We start from the raw sequence: 21,359 nt of genomic DNA, 5'->3' as shown, positions 1-21,359 counted from the left end.
ATGATAGTGATTGAAAAAAAGGCTGCCTGAATGAACCAGTGCCTTAACAAGCAAAGAAAACCAAAGTGATCAGTTACCTCCTAGCCCTTAGAGCTGTCCCTGTGGTGCACAGGCTACCCTGCATGAGGTAGGTGGCATTGCCTCACAAAGTCTTAGAGCAGAGGCTGGATCACCATTGGGGGAGGGGAAGAGGGGGTGCTCCTTGAGGTACTCAGTGGATGAGATGGACACTGGGTCTCTTCCAACTTGGTGATTGAGTGCTATTGTCACCATTGTCTCTCTCCCCCATTTTTAAGTCTGTTGTTAGCACAGACAGCACAGGAGGGTCATTTTTTGTGACTGGAGCTGCCAAATGCCCCATGATGCTAATGTAATCTCATGTCATTATAATGCCTAGATGCATCTATCATTTCTACACTTTGAGTTCAATGTTGTAGGGTATAAATACAAAAAGGCATTGTATTCACCACATGAGAATAGAAGTAGCAATGACAGTGGTGGTGGTAAATGGCATTTCCATGGGCTCAAAGGTTCATAAAGTGCTTCTCATGCCTCATTTCTCCTGATGTTTATTTGATCCAAATGAACAATGCAAAGCTACCTGAAAGGTAAGTCACAAACTAACACCTAAACATAATAGAAGGCCCTCCTCAGCAGAGGGCTCCTGTCCAACTGGCCAGCTAGGCAGCATGTACCTTCCACCTCCATGCTTTTGCACAAGCTGTGTCCCTGCCACCTGAAATAATCACCCTTGGGAGTCTTTGAATATCCGCCATCTGATGTGGTGTCTGGAACATGACAGTCATGTGATACGTGCTTGTTGAAATCAGGTGAGTTGGACTCAATTGTCAGGGAAGTCCAGTAAGACATTCATGCCACCAGGGCAGAAGGGATGTGACTGAGGACAACTTTGAGTGACTAAGGCATTTTGAGCATTATAAGTAATGAAATTAACTACAAAGAGCCTATGAAGGAAGACACTATCTGCATCCAGAGAAAGAACTGATAAATAGAAGTATGTCTAGAATGACTTTACATACGTGTGTGTGTGTATGTGTGTGTGTGTGTGTGTGTGTGTGTGTGTGTGTGTGTAATGGTACCCATCTCTAGGGTAGGTGGGGAGAGATTGAAGACAAAAATTAAAAAAAAGGTTGTATAGCTCTATTATATATTTAAAGGAATAGTAAATTGTACATAATAGATTTGTAGTTTATGTGCAATTATCTTTTCCCCCCTATTGTACTATGTTATGGAAATGCTTGTTTAATTTCTTAAATTCAGAATAAAATTTGAAAAAAAAGAAAAAGAAAACCTCAAGGGAAATGTCATGTCTTCGGGAGCCTTTGAAAGTTTAAGGGGAGTAGAGATGTCAGGAAGGTGCAGGCTATTTTCCACCATCCACCAAGGACAGTAGGGAAAGCACAGGATTTGGAATCAGTCTTAGCTTTGTCATGTAGCAATGGATAAATTACTCTACCATTGATCCAGTCAGTCCATATTGAAAGTAACTACTCATGCCAGATATTGTGCTGATTACAGGCATCCAGAGTCCCATAAACTCCCTGCCCTCAAGGAACTCAGATTCCACTGGAGGGAAAGCCTACAGCCAGAGAAAACAAAGCACAAACTAGCTAGAAAGTAACATTTGAGGAGAGGATGCCTCAGAGTCAGTGAGATGGAGTTTGGTGTGCATCAGTCCCTTATACACAGTTGGGGTTTAATGATGTGTTGAAGAGGGAGCACATTCCAAGAACAGAGGACAGCCAGCCTTTGAAAAAACATGGAGATAGGCAAGGGAATGTTGTGTGCAAGAAATGACAAAAGCCAGATTGGCACATGGAGTGAGGGTAGAGGGCTTAAAACCAAACTGGAAAGGATTTCAAGGGCCAAAAGGAGGACTTTGATTTTTATCCTGGAGGGAAGTAGGTCACTTGAGCAGGCAAATTACCTAATCAACCCTTAACATTATGAAAGTCTATTTGGAAGCGGTGTAGAGAATGGATTAGAGAGGGGAGGGACTGGAGGCAGGGAGACCCTGAGAAGGCTACTAGGAGAATTCAGGTGACAGGTGATGAGGACATGAACTGGAGTAATATCTGTGTTAGAGAAGAGAAGAACATGGGTGTGAGGGATGAAAAATCATCAATACTTGGCAACTGATGGGACATTAAGGATAAGAGAGGGACAAAAATCGAAGAAGACTTTGAGTTTGCAACCCTGGTACCTGGAAGTATCAAAAGTGCCATGCCCACTACTGTGTATTTCAGGGAAAACAAGCACCTCTGATATGAAGGCTTGCTGAGTCCTTTTCTGGGCTGCTTTCACCCAACTCTGACCTGTGGCTCCAAGAAGCTGTAGAATGGGCATAGTCCGTAGACCCTGAGATGGATTAAACCAGGTTGAGAGTAACTGACAAGCCTCAAACCAATCAGTGAATTAGAAGGGTGTCTACCCCAAGCATCTGAGGACTTCTCCTAGTGGAATGGGTGGATAAGAACAATATGTTCCAATGGCCAAGAAGGCAGCAGGACCACGTGCTGCAGAATGCTTAGAGCTTGGTTAGACATTGAAAACCCCAAGGTGATGCCACTGTCATCACCATCCCGGGCCATCACCAGTCATCTTGTGTTTTGTCCTGCTACTAGACTTGGATGACTGTGGAAGAGAGAGAGAGGTGATGACTCTGCAACTCTGCCTCACTTAAATCCAATTCACGAGTGATTCAAGATGTCACCTCATGGTGTCACTGGTCCTCTTTGAAACAAAGGATGAACAAGTTAGCAACCTGCTCCAATGCTGTGAGGACCAGCCTCCAAGTGCTCCTACTTGACCATGAAGGAGAATTGTGCCACATATCCCCATAGGACACACCCAGCTCTATGGCTTTGGCCAATGCTTGCCCTGTTTACAAAGTGCTAATGACTCTCCCATTACAGGTAGAATCAAAATGTGGTGGCTTTTAGCAGCCTTGAGTGTGCTCCGTTTGCTTGGAACAACACATGACTTCTTTGGGAAAGGAAAACCTGATGATCCAGAGGTCAATATGAATGTTGTAAGTTGTCTTTCAGAAAATACATAAATAAATAAATATGTAAACAACAAATAAATAAGTGAATAAATAAATGAATAAATAGACAAATAAACAGACGAACAAATAAATAAATAGATAAGCACATAAATGAATGAATGAATGAATAGACAAATAAATAAATAAACAAATAGATATGGCAGTATTGGATATAACTCTGATTCAAATGGCTAGAAGTCTGACAGTCTATAAGTTAAGCACAATGTTCAAAACAAGAGAATGGACTATTTCACTCCCCAAAGGTAAGAGATGTGGTTTTTCTCTATCCAGAGTCAAATCATTGCTTGCTGGGGCTATCCAAATGAAGAGCGTGAAGCTGTGACTGAAGACAGCTATGTCCTGACACTCAATAGAATTCCTCGTGGAAAAAATAGTGCAAGGAAAGGTGCGATGCCGAGGCTGTGCTGTCGGAGCTTCTTTCGGAAGCCATTGGAAGGGCCGTCCGCTAGTTTTCCATAAGCTTCAAACTCTCCTTGGCTTTTCAGGTCCACAGCCAGTCACTTATCTTCAGCATGGTTTTCTCACTTCTGCCAGTGATTGGATTTTAAACCTGCCAGGCAGTAGCTTGGCCTTCATGCTGGCAGATGCAGGCTATGACGTGTGGATGGGGAACAGCCGGGGGAATACCTGGTCCAGGAAGAATGTTTACTTTTCCCCAGATTCATCAGAATTCTGGGCTTTCAGGTAAGAAAACAATTAAAATGAGGAGATTTTGCTTACTGCCTTTATTCAATCACCCCATTTCCTGTTTAGCAGCATGTTTGTGTACAGTCTAGGAATGGAGAAGAAAGCCTTCATCATTCCATGCTCTCAGCTTATTCTCTCATTTTCCTTATGTTGAAAGGGGAAGAATCTTTTTGAGACAAGAAGAGGGCACGTTTAAGAAAGTTGGGTAACGTTTCATCACACAATACAACAGAAATGAAGCCAGCCAAATGGACAATGGGCTTACATGGCAGAGACGGACTCCCCGTCCTTAAAAGTCGAGTTCAGAGGCTAGAGAAGAGGAAGCCCAGATAGAAACAGGGACCACTGAACCATACACCTGGATTCCTCTGGGCCACATTGATGTAATTTTAAAATATGATATTATGTTGCACTGTATTTTCATTTATTTTGTTTAGCCCATGTGGCCTATGGATTGATTACATGTTTGATGCTTCTGGTCAAGGGAATTCCAACTCAGGTATAGGCTGGAATTCATCACTCCCAAGATCCTTTGCAAAGCTAAAATTCTGTGACTCAGTGAAATTTGTTTTGTCTTGGTTTTTTTTGTTTTTTTTTTTTTTTTGGCTAGGCAATGGGGTTATAAGTGACTTGCCCAGGGTCACACAGCTAGCAATTGTTATGTGTCTGAGGCCGGACTTGAACTCAGGTCCTTCTGAATTCAGGGCCGGTGCTCTATCCATTATGCCACCTAGCTGCCCCAGACTCAGTGAAATTTGAAAGGAGTCAAATGAGCCCCCACTCACGTTCCACCAATTCTGCATAGCCTTCCCATCTTGTGACATTGCAGCCCTAGTATGGGTGCACTCACATTCATTTTGTCTCATTCTTGCAGTTTTGATGAAATGGCTAAATATGACCTTCCTGCCACAATCAACTTTATTTTGGAGATGACTGGCCATGAGCAACTTTACTATGTGGGCCACTCCCAGGGTTCCACTCTAGGTATGTGAAGGCTGACTGGCATGTGAGATGGTTGACTTGTCATGCATCTTGATCAAAGTTCTGGCTTGAGCCTGGCTCTGGGCTGCATAATGTTAACTGCTTTGATCTGGAATGTGAACAGCTCCCCTTCCTGTAGCTTCCTACTCTCAGACAAAGGTTAGGAAGAAAGCTGCCGATTAAACTAAGTACGCTGATTCTTGCTAAAATATGTACAACCAAGGAGAGCTCAACATGTTGTCCCTATAAGGGACATTTGTATTTTAAGAGGAGATGCTCGTAAACTCCAAAGAATGAAATTCTAATAATAATAACTAGCATTTATATGGTGTTTTAAGGCTTGCAAAGCACTTTAGAAATACTATCTGATTTTGTCCTCACAACTACCCTAGCAGATAAGTATTTTGATTCTCCCCATTTTACAGATGATGTAACTGAGGTGTGCACAGAGTAAATGACCTGCCAAGACTTGTGTCTGAGACAGGATTTGAACTCAAGGCTTCCTAACTCTAGGAACCACGACAAGTATCTGCCCATAACCTATCTGCCTATAATAATGGGACGTCTTTCAGTCTCTGATTCTAACAAGTTTGTGTGGGTGATCTCTTCCCGGTGCCCCTTCAGATCAGATGACAGATGATATTACATTCATCAATGCAAGCATACTTTACTTTACTGAGCTTGACAGATGTCATAGTTTGTTTTTGTTTTTGTTTCTTACAAATTGAAAGTTTGTGGCAACCCTGAGTTGAGCAAGTCTATTGATGTCATTTTTCCAATGCAATGAGCTCATATCATGTCTCCGTGTCACATTTTGGTAATTCTTGCAATACTCCAGGCTTTTTCACTATTATTATATCTGTTATGGTGATCTGTGGTCAATGATCTTTGATGTTGCTTTTGTCATTGTTTGGGGCTACCTGAACCACGCCCATATAAGATGATGAACTTGATCGATAAATGTTGTGTGTGTTTGGACTGTCGGACTGACTGGCTATTCCCATCCCTCTCCCTCTCCTTGGACCTCCCTGTCCCCTGAGACAAAACAGTATTGAAATTAGGCCAAGTAATAACACTACAATGGCGTTTGAGTGAAAGGAAGAGATAATCGATGTGGCAAATTTCATTGTTATCTTATTTTAAGAAACTGACATATCTCAATCTTCAGCAACCACCACCCTGATCGCTCAGCAGCCATCGACATTGAGGCAAGACCCCCTCACTTGCAAAAAAGATTACGACTCACTGAAGGTTCACAGCATGGTTAGCATTTTTTAACAATAAAGTGTTTTTAAATTAAGGTATGTGCATTGTTTTCAGACATAATACTACTGCACATTTAATAGACTACAAGTATAAATGTAACTTTCATATGCACTGGGAAACAAGAAAAATTCTTGCGACTCATTTTATTGCAATATTCACTTTATTGTGCTCTGGAACTGAACCTGCATTATCTCCAAGGTATGCCGGCAACAGCAGCCATTTATTAAGGGCTTATTGTATGCAAATCACAGTGTAAGGCCTTAGCGAAAAATAAACAAAACAAAAAATCACTAAACTAGAGCCCCTGCCCTTAGTAAGGTCACCCCACTCTACCTATGATAGAGGCTGGCTCTGTTTCTTGGTCCTTCTGTACTAGGCAATGCTAGAAACACAGAACCATTTAAAAGGAGGTATGCGTAAGTATTGCTTCTTCCTCATCCTTGTGGGATCGGAAGCCTAGACCTGTATTTTTACTGGGCTTCTGGAGGCTCTGACATCCTTGGAAAGACCTGTGGGAAGAGTAGGAATCACTAACCTGAAGATACTCTGAGGAAAAGCATTCACATAGGAAAAGAACAGGGTCTCTGTGCAGGTTGGTGGAAAGTGCCCCCTTAATGGCCCAGCAGCTAGAGCACTGGACTTGGGGTCAAGAAGATCTGAGTTCAGATCCTGCCTAAGACCCTCACTAGCTCTCTGACTGAGGAAGTCATTTCACTTCTCCAGACTCCGTTTTCTTAGCTGTAAAATGAGGGGGGTTGTTGTCAATGGCCTGTACAGTTCCTTCCGGTCCAAAGTCTATGATCCTATGAACTTTCAAGAGCAGTTCCTAGAATGTTCTGGCCATACCGTGGTCACTGGGTGTGACTCGATATACCTTCATCCATTTCCTACACTTCTTCTTCTCTCCCAGTATCCTTGTTTCCCCACTTTGCATTTGCCTTTCTCCCATCCCCATTTTCTCCTTTGGTTTCTCAGCTCACCTAGAAAGCCATAAAGTGGCCAAACCCAGGCCATGTAGGCCCAGGCTTTGACACCTGCTTATGATTTCATGGTCTGCCTCTCCTGCTGTGAATGCATGTAATTAAAATGCCTTGCTTCAGCCCGCAAGATTCCCTGAATTACTATCTGGTAACAGCTTGTTTTCCACATAAACAAAACAGAGTCTTTACATTTCCAAAACTTTGGGGATTGTAACCATTTTGATGGTCAAATTTCTACACCTCCTCTTGATTTCTTCAAAAGGTATTACTGGGCTGAATACAACATCTGGCACATAGTAGATACTTCACAGATGTTGACTGATTGATTGATATAAAAGTACACCATGGAGCTAGTGGATACTGGTGGCTTCTGGGGCTATCGAGGGGCATTGAACTTTGGACTTTGCACTCAATGGCCCCAGGTTTTGGACTATTTTTTCTGTCTTCTCTTTTGCTATTAGGCCAGCCTCTTGGATGAGCAGTGGTTCTTAGCGTTCCTGCCTCTGGGAGCTCCTCTCCTTCTTAGTTCTAATTTGCTGCTTCTAATCTGTCATGAGCTGGACGCCCATATCCCAGCTCACCCAAATGGTTTACAAGCAAAGAAAAACAGCACAATTTGGCTTGGAGCATTCTTCTCAAATGAAGAATTTCCTCATGAGTTTTACTTTAAAGAGAATCAAGCTCTTGTTATATGTGCATGGTGGGAGAGGAGGAAACTGGCCGTTTGGCTGGCCAGTCTCCCAGTGTCTCCCCAAGGAGGTGGGGGCTGGGGTCAGAATAGAGAAAACACAGAATGTGGAAGCAACCTGGGCTTGCCACTTGCTCCCCACATGACCTTGAACAGCCTGCTCGGAGCTGCTTTCTGCCTAGGAGGAGATTTGCCCCACAGTCAAGCAAGGAGGTTTGACCAGATGACCTCTAAGGTCCCTTCTTGGCTTTTGCTCTGTAATCCCACTATCCCTTGTCATTCCTACACAATCCGGTGCTGGGGCCTGAGCTGATGAGTCTTCAGATCTTGGCATGTTCCTGTTAGAGAAACAAATCACGTTGGCATGGAAATATGTATGCCAGCTCTCTTTTTATCCAAGTGTGTAAGTAAGCAGAGCCTCTCAAGCTCCGCTGCTCTCTCCTTTCAGAGTCTGCCCCAGATGCCTGGAGCACACCAGCCCTGGCCTCTAGAAATCCCCGAGAACCGTCATAACTGAGCCCAGAAGCCTCTGCCCACCCCTCCCCAGGCTCTCACTTCCAGCATGCTTGGTGTCCTTCGGCTCAGGTGAATGAAGGTCCCTGTGGTCACGCGGTTCTTGATCTCTTCCAGCTTTCATCGCGTTTTCTACAGACCAGGCTCTGGCTCGCAAGGTCAAAGCCCTTTTTGCTTTGTCTCCCACCACTGCCATGAAACATGTGAAGACTCTCTTAAGTATATTTTTGGTGTTTCCCAAGAAAATGTTCAAGGTACGTGGCTCTCCCAAGTCGATTCAGTGATCGTTTCAGTTAAAATCTTTCCAAGGATTCAGAACGTTACAAAAAAAAACCACTTAGAGATGGAAGACCCCCTTATCACTAAACCCCATGCAACTAAATCACATCCTACCCCCATCACTAAACCAAAGAGCAAATGGGAGGGAAAGGGACTTTACCAGGGTCACACAGCAGGATTCACACCCAGGTCCCCTGGGCCCAAATCCAACATTCCTTTCACTACCTATAACGCCTCCTCTAGACCCTAAATTTCTCTTAACAGCAAAAGGTTCAACCCAGACAAACCCCATCAAGTGGCAGTTTCTGCCCACCCTTCTGTTCTATAAGGTGACTTACTCCTGAACTGTGCTTACTGTATTCATCTCTCCCTTTAGAACCCAGGAAGACCCTTATGACATTGGGGGACCAGGACATTTGGGGAGCTGTTTTAATGTAACTTCTTATATAGGCCTGGAATTATTAATATTGTTACTATTAGCTACTATTGTTACTTATTATTATTACTAGCTAGTAGTTTAAGGATTATGAAGTGCTTTATATATGTTACCTCATTTGATTCTCACAATATTGGAAGGCAGATGTTATATTTATCCCCATTTTATGGAAGAGAAACTTGAGGCTTAAATTTAAGCTATTTGCCCAAAGTTACCCAGCAAATAAGTGTCTGAGGTAGATTTTGAACTCAGGTCTTCTTGCCTCCAAATCCAGCCCTCATGCCCTGTCCCACCTAGCTGCACCCCCAGAGAAACCTCAAAGGAAGAGAATGTCCAGACAAGGACAACCAGAGTCACTTACAGTCAAGTACTGAGCCATCCCAGGCTGGGGAGGACGATGGTGGGGGATAGAGGAGTTCAGTGATGTCATGAGATAGAGTCAGAGTCAGAGAGTTGGAGTCCATTGTACTTGGGTTAGGGTCAGGGCATTCAACAACTGTGACCAGAGGGTTAAGGCTGTTCTGAGAGCAATGTGGGGCAGAGGAGAAAGGGCCAGCCTTGGAGCCAGAAAGCCCCAAGTGCAATCCTGCCCTTGACACATCCTAGCTGTGCGACCCTCCGCTTTCTCAGAACCTCTTGGGGCAGCTCTCTCTGCTTGTACCTCATCCAAGACTTGCAAATCTGCATTGCTAGAGTGAGTTTCCACAGGAGTTTGCTTCACCAGTCAATAATCAATATTGAGCACCTACTGTGTGCCTGGGCTGTGCTAACCTTTGGACACACAAATACGAAAAAAAAAGTCTGTGGTCTTAAGTAGCTTATGGTCTAATGGGAGAAGACAACAATCTCCAAAATACTGCCCAAGGCATGAGGGAGGTCCCACAACCTGGGCCTGGGGGAGAGGTCAAACAAATTTAGAATAAGGGCAGTCGGGTGGGAAGTGAGGAGATTCTGTTCCCTGTTCCCTGTCCTTAAATGGAGGAGCTTCTGGCTCCCTATCCAATCAGAGGGACAGAGGGGACAGATGAGGCTGATTGGACATTGCGCACGATGAGATTTCCCAGTGATGAGTTTGCTGGGGGTGCAGTGGGGATGCTGAAGAAATCCCTAGTGAGTGCAGCTGAGTGGGAAACGAAGCGATGCCTCATCAGTGGGATCACCTGCATGGCCCTTTCTCCTCTCCTCTCTCTCACAACTCAGGATGAAAATACACACATTAAGAACTATGGCTTTACATGTGAGAAATATGCAAAAACCTTACTTCAATCATTAATGGTAATTAAGAAATATCACTTTAAATTGCATTGGAAAGAATACTGACTTTGGAGTTGGAGGATCTGGGGTCACAGCCTGTATCTAGTTCTCTGTACTCATGGCCCTTGTACCAGAGGGCCCTGTACCTTTGAGACCTGTACCTGTGGCCTCTGTACCTGAGGGCCCTGTACCTGTGGCCCCTGTACCTGAGGGCCCTGTAGCAATTCCTCCAACATCTGTGGGCTTCAGTTTCCTCATCTGTAAAATAAAGGGGTTGGGCTAGTTGCCCTCACGTCCTCCCAGGTCCAGAGCTCTGCCTTCCTTCAGTGCCCACTTAGAGCTATGTCTAAGTAGGAGACAATGAAAGTGAATGAAGGGAATAAGAGAGCCCCTGGATCCCAGCAGGGAGACCAGACCAGGAAAATGCTCAGCCAGCAAGCAAAAGGAGTAAGTCCGTTACTGAGCCTTGGCTGGGGAGGAAGCCATGATTCTCCAACATGGTTGTTTCTAATCGGTTTGGCAGGTTTTATTGGGTGACAGAGCATTCTTCACAGATGCTCATTTGGAGAAATTCATTGTCACCTATATCTGTAGCTGCAAGTTCCTTGACCAGATTTGTGCGGACGCCATATTCATCACGTGTGGACACAATCAAGAGAACTTAAATATGGTTTGTATGACTTGTGGGCCGCCTTCCCCCACTTGCCCCTAGAGACGTTGAGCTACGCAGCTGCAGAGAATTTGTCCCAGCCTTCCATGAAAAGAGCCCTTGGGGGCTCTTCTATGCGGGGGCCATGGATCCTGCCTTCCCAAGACCCAATCCTCATCCCACCTATCTCAGCAGGGCAGCTCAGTGGTGAAGTGGAGAAAGTACAGGATCTGGAATCAGGAAGATGGATTCAAATCTGGCCTCAGATACTTCCTAACTCTACGACTCTGGGCAAGTCACAGCCTCAGTTTCCTCATCTGTAAAATGGGAGTAAGAATAGCACCTACCTCTTAGGGTTGTTAAGAAGATTAAATAAGATAATCATTGCTCACACGGTGCCTGGCACATAGTAAGCACTATATAAATATTCACTGTTATTACTATTATTATGTAAAGAGCTACGGGTCCGTGGCTATGACTGACAACCAGACTCCAAGGAAGTCTGTAGCCCACTATGGTCATCTACTTTCCTCCCACCCACTGGGGCCCAACCCCAACTAACCATACTCTAAAAAAGTAGCATGTGGAGGCATGCGGATTGGGGAAATGACCTTGTCTTCTACTCCTGATAGCATCCTAATTTGAATGCACCCAGGACCTTCTCTGCATCTTCCATGGCACAGTGAAAGGAGCACTAGTCTGGGAGTCAGAAGACTGATTCAAATCTGACTTTGTTGCTCAAAACTGTGACCTTGGGCAGGGAGGATGGGCAGACCACAGGTGACAGATCATGTTTTTGTTATGGTATCCTGGAGTTTAACAGACTTGCAGGGAAAGACAGCCTTGCCTAAGGACCTTCCAAGCCGCCTTGGGCCTGGCTTAGTTTCCCTCCAGCTTCTTCTCTTTGAGACCACCTTCCACCTGCCATGTGTCTTTCTTCCAGAGCCGCTTGGACATGTACCTTTCTCAGGTATCGGGAACATCAGTGCAGACTCTGATTCACTGGTGGCAGGTAGGGACTGGGAAGGAAGCAATGGGATCGTAGGCCCTGGGTGATGATTCCCCGTCACTCTGAGTAGAGGAAGGACAATTTCCTCAGCCAGCTGGGGGCGTCAAAGTCTCCACCATTTGCCCCCACTGACCCTTCTAGCTTCATTTCACATTCTTCCACTCTCTCACTCTGTGCTCCAGCCAAACTGACCTGAGCTTCCAGTTTCACCTCCGGCCTCCGTGCACACATACCTAACCTGACCCCATGCCTGGAGTATGTTCCTTTGTCTTCTCTGCCTGGAACAAATTGTCATCCCTCCAAGGCTGCTCACTAACACCTGCTGTGTGAAGCCTCTTCTGTCCCTGTCCCCAGGCTTTCCACTCTCCCCATTGCAGGTGAACTTAGACACACTTAGCCACTCACTTGCTGCGTCCTGCCAGGAGCCTGGGCGTCTTGAGGCCTAGATCATTTTTGGGTTTAGCACGGGGATCCTGCATGCAGCCTTCACTTATTATAAGCTTGTTTAATAGGAACGGGACACATTAAGTGGCCTTTTCCAACTCATTCATTTGTCTGATGTGGGAGGTTTGGACCTTATTTGGTTCTTGGACCCCTCAGGCAGGCGAAGCCCGTGGGCCTCTTCTCAGAATCATGTTTAAAATGCATTAAATAAAATATATAGGAATATACAAAGGAAACTCATTATATAATGAAATACAGTTCTCAGAATATTAAAAGCAACACCACCACCACCACAAAGCATGAGTCACAGGTCAGAGCCTTTGCTCTGAGGAATTCTTTGACCATTCGTTGCTAGATGTTACAGTTTAGCTAATAAAGCCTTTGATGCTGGCCTGAGAAGGACACTGATGTGGGAACCGGGAGCTTCTCTATTGTTTACCGTCTCATTCCAGACTTTGAAAACCGGGCAGTTCCAAGCTTATGACTGGGGAAGCCCAGTCCAGAACAGGATGCGCTTTAACCAGGTATGTCTGCCGGAGCATTTTGGCACAGCCTCTTCTGGCTTGTGACATGCCAGATATGAGAAGTCAAGACCCCAAGTCTTTCTGTGGCTCTAGTCCTAAAAGATGTGATGTTCCAGACTAAAGCCTTTCTCCTCTAATCCCTCATCTCCGGCGAGGAGGGTGCCTTGGACTCTGCAGGATTCTGCCAGCTGATCCGAGCAGAAGGGAGAACAGGTGCTAAATAAGTGAAAGGCTCTGACCCAGAAAGAGACTGACTCCAGTCTGTCAGCCAAGCAAAAGCTGGAAAGCCTCATCATCAATCTGACCTCATGCTGAGGCACTTTTTTGACCAAAGTGATTTTCAAGTACAATTGCCAAACAGTTACTATCAACATTACTCTGTGTGTGTGTGTGTGTGTGTGTGTGTGTGTGTGTGTGTGTGTGATTTTATTCTCCACTGCCTTATGTAGCACAGTGTCTGGTACACAGTAGGTGCTTAATGAATGCTTATTGATTGATTGTTATCCATACTGACGAGATCTTGCAATTAGGAGAAGAATGGAACCCTATTAGGCCCTAGGGCTATCCCAAGCAAGATTTGACTGGCCCCCTCCCACTAACTTCCTCAGTGCCATTCTGTCTCTACATCCTACTTATACCTCCTAAATTCAGCGTCTTCATTCTCTTCCCTGGCTTTCTTAACTTGGTCTGGCCCACGCTGTTCCTTTCAGGTCTCCCCTTGCTTCTTGGTACCTTGCCAAATTCTAGCCCCTCACTCCAAACTCTTCCCCGTCTCTTCAGGTCTTCCTCTCTGCGTTGCATGGCTAAAATCAAGGAATTTGATAAATGGCCACATTCTGATGAGTTAAATTTGTTAATTGTACCCTTTGTAGGAGGTGGGCTAGTAGACTGACTGTCCAGAGAGCTGACTGAGGGGTCAGAGAAATCTGGCTTGTGCTTCTGCCTCTGACTCACCTTCTGGTTGTATAACCAAAGGCAAATCACATTATCCCTCAGTGTCCCAGGCAACAATTTATGACCATAAGTCCCAGAGCTGGTGCTGATCTGGCTTGGTAGATAGAATTTCTTGTCTGGCAGTTGTGGATACCAATGAAACCACAAATCTGTTTCAAAAAATAAGGGACCAAAAGAGACTTGTTGAATTACTGAATGAAGTTAAGGGAAGAAGTTGATGAGCTATGGATCTCTGGGCCTCAGCTCTCTCATCTATAAAATAAGAGGGTTGGATTTGACCATTTCTAAGATGTCCAGCTCAGAATCAATGATCTTGAGGTCCCATGACTGCCTGGGTGTTCCTCTCTTTCCAGAAGAGAAGAATCAATAGCATTCCTAAAGCTCTTTAAGGTTTGCAAAGCACTGTACCCATTTGAGCCCCCCAACCCCTTGTGAGATGGACACTGCAGATAATATAATCCCCATTTTACAGAGGAATCAACTCTGTGGTACCCAAACTGGTAAGCACTGGAGAAAATAAGGGAACCTAGGTTTCTCCTGACTTGAAGCCAAGCACTCTCTCCTCCACCACTGGGGCCTCCATAGCTCATACTCACTTCAATACTGATCTTCTGCACGTAATTCCCTCCCTTTAAAAAAAAAATTGAACCCAGGGACATGGCATGGATGGTAGGCATGTCAAGATCAGCGTAAGAGATAGGTAGATGTGTCTGAAGGACAAACATGGCAAGGATTGGAGCCAGGAGTTTCTTCCAAATTTTCTTTCTGACCCAGTCATAAAGTACCACTGGAGACGGGCATAGGAGAGAAGAGAGAGAATTCTCCTGAAGCAATCTGTTTACTTCAAGCCTTCAAGGAACTGATATTCAACCAATGGGGCTTCTCTTTCCACTCAAGCAGACCTTACAAACCTCTGTATAAAGACCGAGTAGAGTTTTGGAAACCGACACAAAGGATCCGACTCCCTTTAATCAGTGTGGAATAAGATTTTTCAGAGCTTGTGTGAAGTATCGCCTATATGGAGAGGTAGTTCAGTGCAGTGCTTGGGGTCTGGATGTGGAATTTGGAAGATCTGGGTTCATATCCTTTGGAATTTAGCTGTTGAAACCTGGGCGAGTCTGTAGAACTCAATTTCCACCTGTGTCAAAAGTTGGTGTGAGAAAAGATGCTGCCTATAATGTACTTTACCAACTTTGAAGTGCTTAGCACAGTGTCTGGCACATATGAGGTGCTTAATCAATGTTTATTGACTGACGTGATACATAAATGTCAATGGTTGTTATCCACTGTTGGCATAAATGATGGACATAATTCTCCTACTCATTTTTTAGAAGCTTACATACCAATCAGTGCTTGAGATATTACCATAGGGCAAGGGTTCTTAACTTGCAGCCCACGAACATTTTCTTTTATTTAAAATTTTTGAGAACTGTTATTTCAATCTACTTGGTTTTCTTCGTCATCCAATATATTTTAATTTTTGTATTTAAAGACATGATTCTGAGGACTGCATAGATTTCATCAGTCTGCCCAACGGCTCTAGGACACTCACAAAGGTTCAGAACCCTGCCCTGGAGGATTAATGTTGGATTGGTCCCCAAAGGTCCTATTGAAAGTGTTCATTTATCCTCTTTTTGCCCCCAGACCACACCTCCCTTTTATAGAGCAGAGGACATGACAGTGCCTGCTTTCCTGTGGAGTGGGGGGAATGACCGGTTGTCCTCTCCCAAAGATGTGGAAGATTTGCTCCATCAGCTCCCCAACCTCATGTACCACAAGATGATTCCTTCCTATAACCATCTGGATTTTATCTGGGGCATGGATGCCCCAGAACAGATTTACAATGAACTCATTGAGATGATGAAGCAAAACGTGTCCAGCTTCCCAGTGATGGGAAAGAGTTAAGTTCTCCCTTGCCATTGACTGTTCCTACATTGGACATTGGGGCACACATGCTGTCTTTTTTGGAATACTCCAGACTCAGTGCTGTTGTTCATCCATGAATAAATAAAACTATAGAAACAATCCATTGCCAACTGCCTTTTCATCAGTCATTTTTAGTCTTAGAGAGTTTAATTTTCTTCTTGGCATTTGCAGGAACAGCTGTGGCATAATGGCTAAATAACTGGCCTTGGAGCCAGGAAGACCTGGGTTCAAATCTTCTCTCCGAAAATGCTTCCTGTATGACCCTGGGCAAGTCATTTAACTTCAGTCATCCTAAGGCCAGTAAGTGCCAACTTGTACCAATGGAGGGAGTTCCCTCTGTCATTGAAATCACAAATTTGGTTCCTGTCCTCCTATTTGCTGAGGAAACATGAAGTCAGTAGTAGAAATGCCCAGTTCTGAGGAGAAAACCCCAGCCCTCTAAATTTTCAGCTGAAACCCAGATGATAAAAGACTTGAGAAGAAGATTTATCTCAGAGAGTAAGCTAATGTTTCACTGCTATCCCTGTTGGGTCATGAAGCTTCAAGATGTACTTCTGTCCCTGCTAAAAATATCAAAAAGGCACTAGGCCTATAGCAGCTGCTTACTGCCTTCTTTCCCTGGGCCAGAGTTCCTTAATCAAATGAGCTAATATTATAAAGATCTTAGCACAGTATTTGACCTATAAGAGACACTATATACATGCTTATTCCCCTCCCTTCCCCTTAATCCCTAAATATGAACCTTTTGGAAAATAAAGCCTAGATATTAATTAGCTAACTCCACTAAAGGGTAGCCAGTAGTAACTGTTCATGTTCATGGCTTCATTGATCACCGTACATTTTTTAAAAATTTGTTGAATATTTTCCAATCACATGTAAAAAAAATTTAACATTTAAAAAAAATTGAATCCCAAATTCTCTCCTTCCCTCTTACCTTTTGAGAAGGCAAGCAATAGGATATTGATTACATATGTGGAATCGAGCAAAACATCGTTCCATATTGGACTTGTTGCAAAAGAAAACACACACAAATGTGAGAAAAATAAAGTAAAAAAAATCCTGGTATGCTTCAGTCTGCACTCAGAGTTCAGCCGTCCTCTCTCTGGAGGTGGAGAACATTTATCATTATGGGTCCTTTTGAGTTGTGTTGCATCGTTGTTTTGACTAGAGCGGCTAAGTCTTTCACAGCTGATCATCTTTACAATATTGTTGTTGCTGTGTACAATGTTCTTCTGCTTCTGCTCACTTCACTTTGCATCAGTTCATATAAGTCTTCCAAGGTTTTTCTGAAACCATCCTGCTCATCATTTCTTATAGCACAATAGGATTCCACATTGATCCCCTCTTGTTGATGTCAATGATTTCTAAACCCTCTGTCTATGCCTCTGACATCTAACCTGACCTCTGGGATTATACTTTGAGAGATCTCCACTATGGCTCCGTTTGGATGTTATTCCCTCCCATAAAAATCATCCTGTCTCAAATTGAGACGATTGTTTTACCCCCCCCCCAATAACTACCTTCTTGTCTTCAACTCCCCAACATCTGTCAAAGACTTAAAAACTTCGTGTCTTCACCTGTATATCCTCTATTCATCTATCAAAAAGTCCTTTTGCTTCTTCATTTAAAATACTTCTTGGACTCATCACTGATTCTTCGTTATCATGCACCCTCCACCCAGTTCAGTGCCTCACCCTCTTTTACCTAAATTGCTATAGTGGCTGCCTACCTCCAGCCTCTCCCCTCCATTCTACCTTTCAAGTTGCTACCAGACCAAACTGAAAACAGCCAAATTTGCAGGTCATTTCTGTGTTTTAAAAACCTGAAATCTCCATAACACCCTCTGAGTTAAGGTTGCTGGTGAGGATTTCCCTTTATCCAGAACAACTAGCCCTATAATAAAAGTAACTGGCAGAGATGTGGTGCTTTGGGTCAGCATGAACTGACCCAAATCAATTGAAGACCTTTTCCCTTCTCTGTCCAGTGAGTGCTTTGTCCAAGAGTTCCAAGGATTCTGTAAAGCTGTCTCCTTGAGCAATACCCTTTGCTGAGAAGAGCTATTACACCTCCCTGGAGAAGTTCCCTTCTGCCACCAGAGTTTGGGGGCACCCTTTAGAGCCCTCTCTTCCCAGTAACAATGGCGTTCAAATAAATGGATCCTTTTCTAGAAGATGCTTAGTTTCTGTGCCCAAAAAGTGCTCTCTTTGTGAACAGCTTCTGATTGATGGAAACACTTCCTCCTCCAAATAGAATAGAGTAGACGTACAATTTACAGCAGCAAATAAATATAATAATCTTGTATTTGACAAGTACAAAGACAAGATTTGGGAATAAGAATTCATTATTTGGTAAAAATTGCTGAGAAAACTGGAAAGCAGTATGGCAGAAACTGGACAAAGACCAGTATCTTATACCTCCTTTCTTTCAAGCTATCTTAGTAATGGTGACGGTTTTAAGAATACTGATAACACTTCCATATATACATACATATATATGTATGTATATATGTATGTATGTATGTATGTATGTATGTAAAAGTCAGCAGTTTGATCTTAATAAGTACCTTACAATTAGTTTTTAATGTTTTTCTTTATTTCTTCTGGATCTTTTATATTGAATATTCCATTGAGTTCTGGTCTTTTTGTTGCAATTACCTGAATGTCTTTCAGTTCATCAAATGTCCTTTTTTTTTCATTCAGGATTATATTCAACTTCCCTGGGTAAGTTATTTTTGGATGCAACCCCACCTCTTTTGCTCTTTGAAATATAATGTTCCAAGACGCATGGTCTTTTAGTGTAGAAGCTGCTAGGTCTTGTAAAATATTGACTCTATTTCCACAGTATTTAAATTTTTTTTCTCATTTCTTGCAATATTTTCTCCTTAACCTGGGAGTTTTCAAATTTGGTTATGACATTTCTGTAAGTTTTCCTCCTAGGATCTCTTTCAAGTGGTGAATGGTAGATTTTTTTCTATTTCTACTTTACCCTCTTGTTCTAGAAACTTCAGGGCAATTTTCCTTAATTATTATTATTGTTATTTTTTAGGCAATTGGGGTTAAATGACTTGCCCAGGGTCACACAGCTAGTAAGTGTCAAGTGTTTGGTCTGAGGCTGGATTTGAACTCAAGTACTCCTGACTTCAGGGCCAGTGCTCTATCTGCCCCCACTTATTTCTTGTAATATTATATCCAGATTCTTTTTTATCGTAACTTTCAGGTAGTCTGACAATTCTTATATTGTCTCTCCTTGATCTGTTCTCCAGATTAGTTGTTTTCCTAATAAGATGTTTTAAATTCTCTTTTATTTTCTCTAGTTTTGTTATTTCTTGCTGTCTTACAGTGTTATTTCATTCCTCTTTCCAAATTCTAGTGTTCAAGGAGTTATTTTCTTCCTTAAGATTTTATAGCTTTTTTTCCAATGGTTAATTTTCTTTTCATAATATTCTATTTTTTCCTATTTTTCCTCAATCTCTCTTATTGGATTTTTGAATCCCTTTTTAAGTTCTTCCAAGAATTCTTTTTGGGCTTGTGACCATTTGACATTACTCCTTAGGGTAGATGTGGCTTTTTTTTTTTAACCTCACTATCTTCCTCTGAAAATGAACACTCGTGCACACAGAAGAGTTTGCCTTGGCAGTGAGAAGGACCATATTTTCATGGGAGATGGGGTGAAGGAGATGGAGTAATGAGAAATGAGGAGGAGGGGGAGAAAAGAGGAAGCTCTAAGCAAATGGCCTCAATTTTTTTTCCAGTGAAATACAAGGCAAGGTTCTCAGCTGAGAGAATGGATGAAGAACGAGTTATAGAAGGTTTGATGAGGGATCAAAAGATTTAGAAAAGCCTCTGTGAGTGAGATGGTGAGTCAATTAGGGAGGTGTCAAATGATTGTTTTGCCACGGTGAGGACCAGCTGAGATTATGCAGCATCAATCTGTAGTGGACTCCGGCAGCAGTATGGTTTCCTGAGTTTCTCTTGAGCAAAGGCAGCAGATGATGGAAGGAATCCAAGGTGGAGGCATGGCAGAGCAAGACAAGTGATAGGACAAGGGGACAAAGGTCTTGAGAGAAGAGGACAATGTAGAGGAATCAACCTGAGGAAGAGGAAGAAAGTGTAGCCAATGCAAGTAGGAAGGACTGAGAAAGGACCAGGATGTTCATGGTTTGGAGGTCCTGGTGAGGACGAGGAAGAGGGTCTGGGGCTGGAAGACAGAGGGAAAGGGGAACGACAGGAGATTGTGATGAGATAAAGAATTTCAGAGTCCACGAGCATGGAAGTGGTGCATCTGCAGATGAGGGAAGATCAAAGGTATGCCCATCCCTGGATGTAGCTTGGTGCTGTGCCCCTGAAAAGCAAAACAAGAGCAGATGCCACCTGCATGCACACATCTCTATGACGTGTGCAAACACACAGAAAAGGGAAGAGTCACAGGGAGGCGAGCTCAGCATTCAAAATCTCCATAGCAGGCAGCACCTGAGCTTGCAACTGACCGTCCTCATGCCTCCCCCTTGTATTGGTGTACGTCACGTGGTGAGGATCAGCGGTTAGCCCCAAATCCCCCACTCCTGGGCCTGTGTGGGATATAAACAATTCGGCACAGGTTTTCTAGCCTCCTGAGCCAGTTTGTCTCCGGGTTCTTTTGTTTGTTCGTTTTTGTTTGCTTTTTTTCTGGAAAGCATTGCCTGGACATTACTCCGACTCTGGGATCTCTTCACACTCTCTTCTCTTATACTTAGACTCCCACTCATCACAGCCAGTATCTCTTCTTCCATGTTCTAGCATTCACTCTTAAGTAGACTGCCTTTCAACCACACTTTGTCATACACACATACATATATATGTACATATATATGTATGTATGTACACATTATAAGTATTTGTGTATACCTATCTCTATATATCAGCCCTCTAACTACTATAGGAGCCTACTAAGTACTACCCCTTCATTTCTGCTTTTAAATGTTAATCATATAGTATTAATTTTAGTGCCATTGATAAAAATCCTTGGTCCCCCAAATTCAGCTATACTTAGCCAAAATCTCAAAGTCAAATTGGATAATGACCCAATGTTCTTCCTCTCTAATGTCTAATTACTCATAAGTCTCATCTGTCTTTCTTTTTTAGAAGATAATTAAGTTTGGGGAGAACTTGAGATCCTCTGAACCTAAGATTAGATAGAGATCTGTCTTTCAGGGTGGACCTTCCAACATTATCATCACCATGACTCTGTTAATGAGTCCAAAACTCTACCCAGGACTTTGTACCTTTGCTTAATTTGGCAAAATTTTGTCTTTGTTTTTGAATTTTATAAACATGTGTGAAGACCTGCCCTGGGAGGAAAGGATTTCAATTAGCTGAGGAAAGTCCTCTTTGAATATTTCTCTAGGCAGTGTGTTTGTAGTATACATATACATGTATATGTATTTATAGATGTATATTTATATGTGTATATACATGTGCAGACATGTAATATCTGTAACAGACTTGACACCAAGAAATGTAGAGTCCTATGTTGTTTTTTCATGCTAATTAGCAGTGCCTTTCAATAGCACATTGAAAGCAATCACTGCCCTTTTCCTGGGCCCTCCCAAGTACAAGAACTAGAAAGCAAGTCTTCCCATACACCCAAAAGCATCTGTGAATTTCCCTTCTCTTCCAGCTCAGCTGTGGCTCCAGGGTGGGGGG

At 43.2% G+C, this 21,359-nt stretch overlaps 1 long non-coding RNA gene across 1 annotated transcript; it reads left to right on the top strand.

Moving 5' to 3' along the window:
- Window positions 1–4,456: 4,456 nt before the first annotated feature.
- LOC110198971 (uncharacterized) lies at window positions 4,457–12,021 on the top strand. Its single transcript, XR_013485142.1, has 3 exons — window positions 4,457–4,759; window positions 8,321–8,457; window positions 11,765–12,021. It is a non-coding gene; the product is annotated as an uncharacterized LOC110198971 (long non-coding RNA).
- Window positions 12,022–21,359: the final 9,338 nt, after the last annotated feature.

Source organism: Phascolarctos cinereus, unplaced genomic scaffold (genome assembly GCF_003287225.1).
Source record: "Phascolarctos cinereus isolate Bilbo 61053 unplaced genomic scaffold, phaCin_HiC Scaffold_3;HRSCAF=262, whole genome shotgun sequence".
NCBI classification, from domain to species: Eukaryota; Metazoa; Chordata; class Mammalia; order Diprotodontia; family Phascolarctidae; genus Phascolarctos; species Phascolarctos cinereus.
This window is presented reverse-complemented; position numbering and strand designations above follow the sequence as displayed.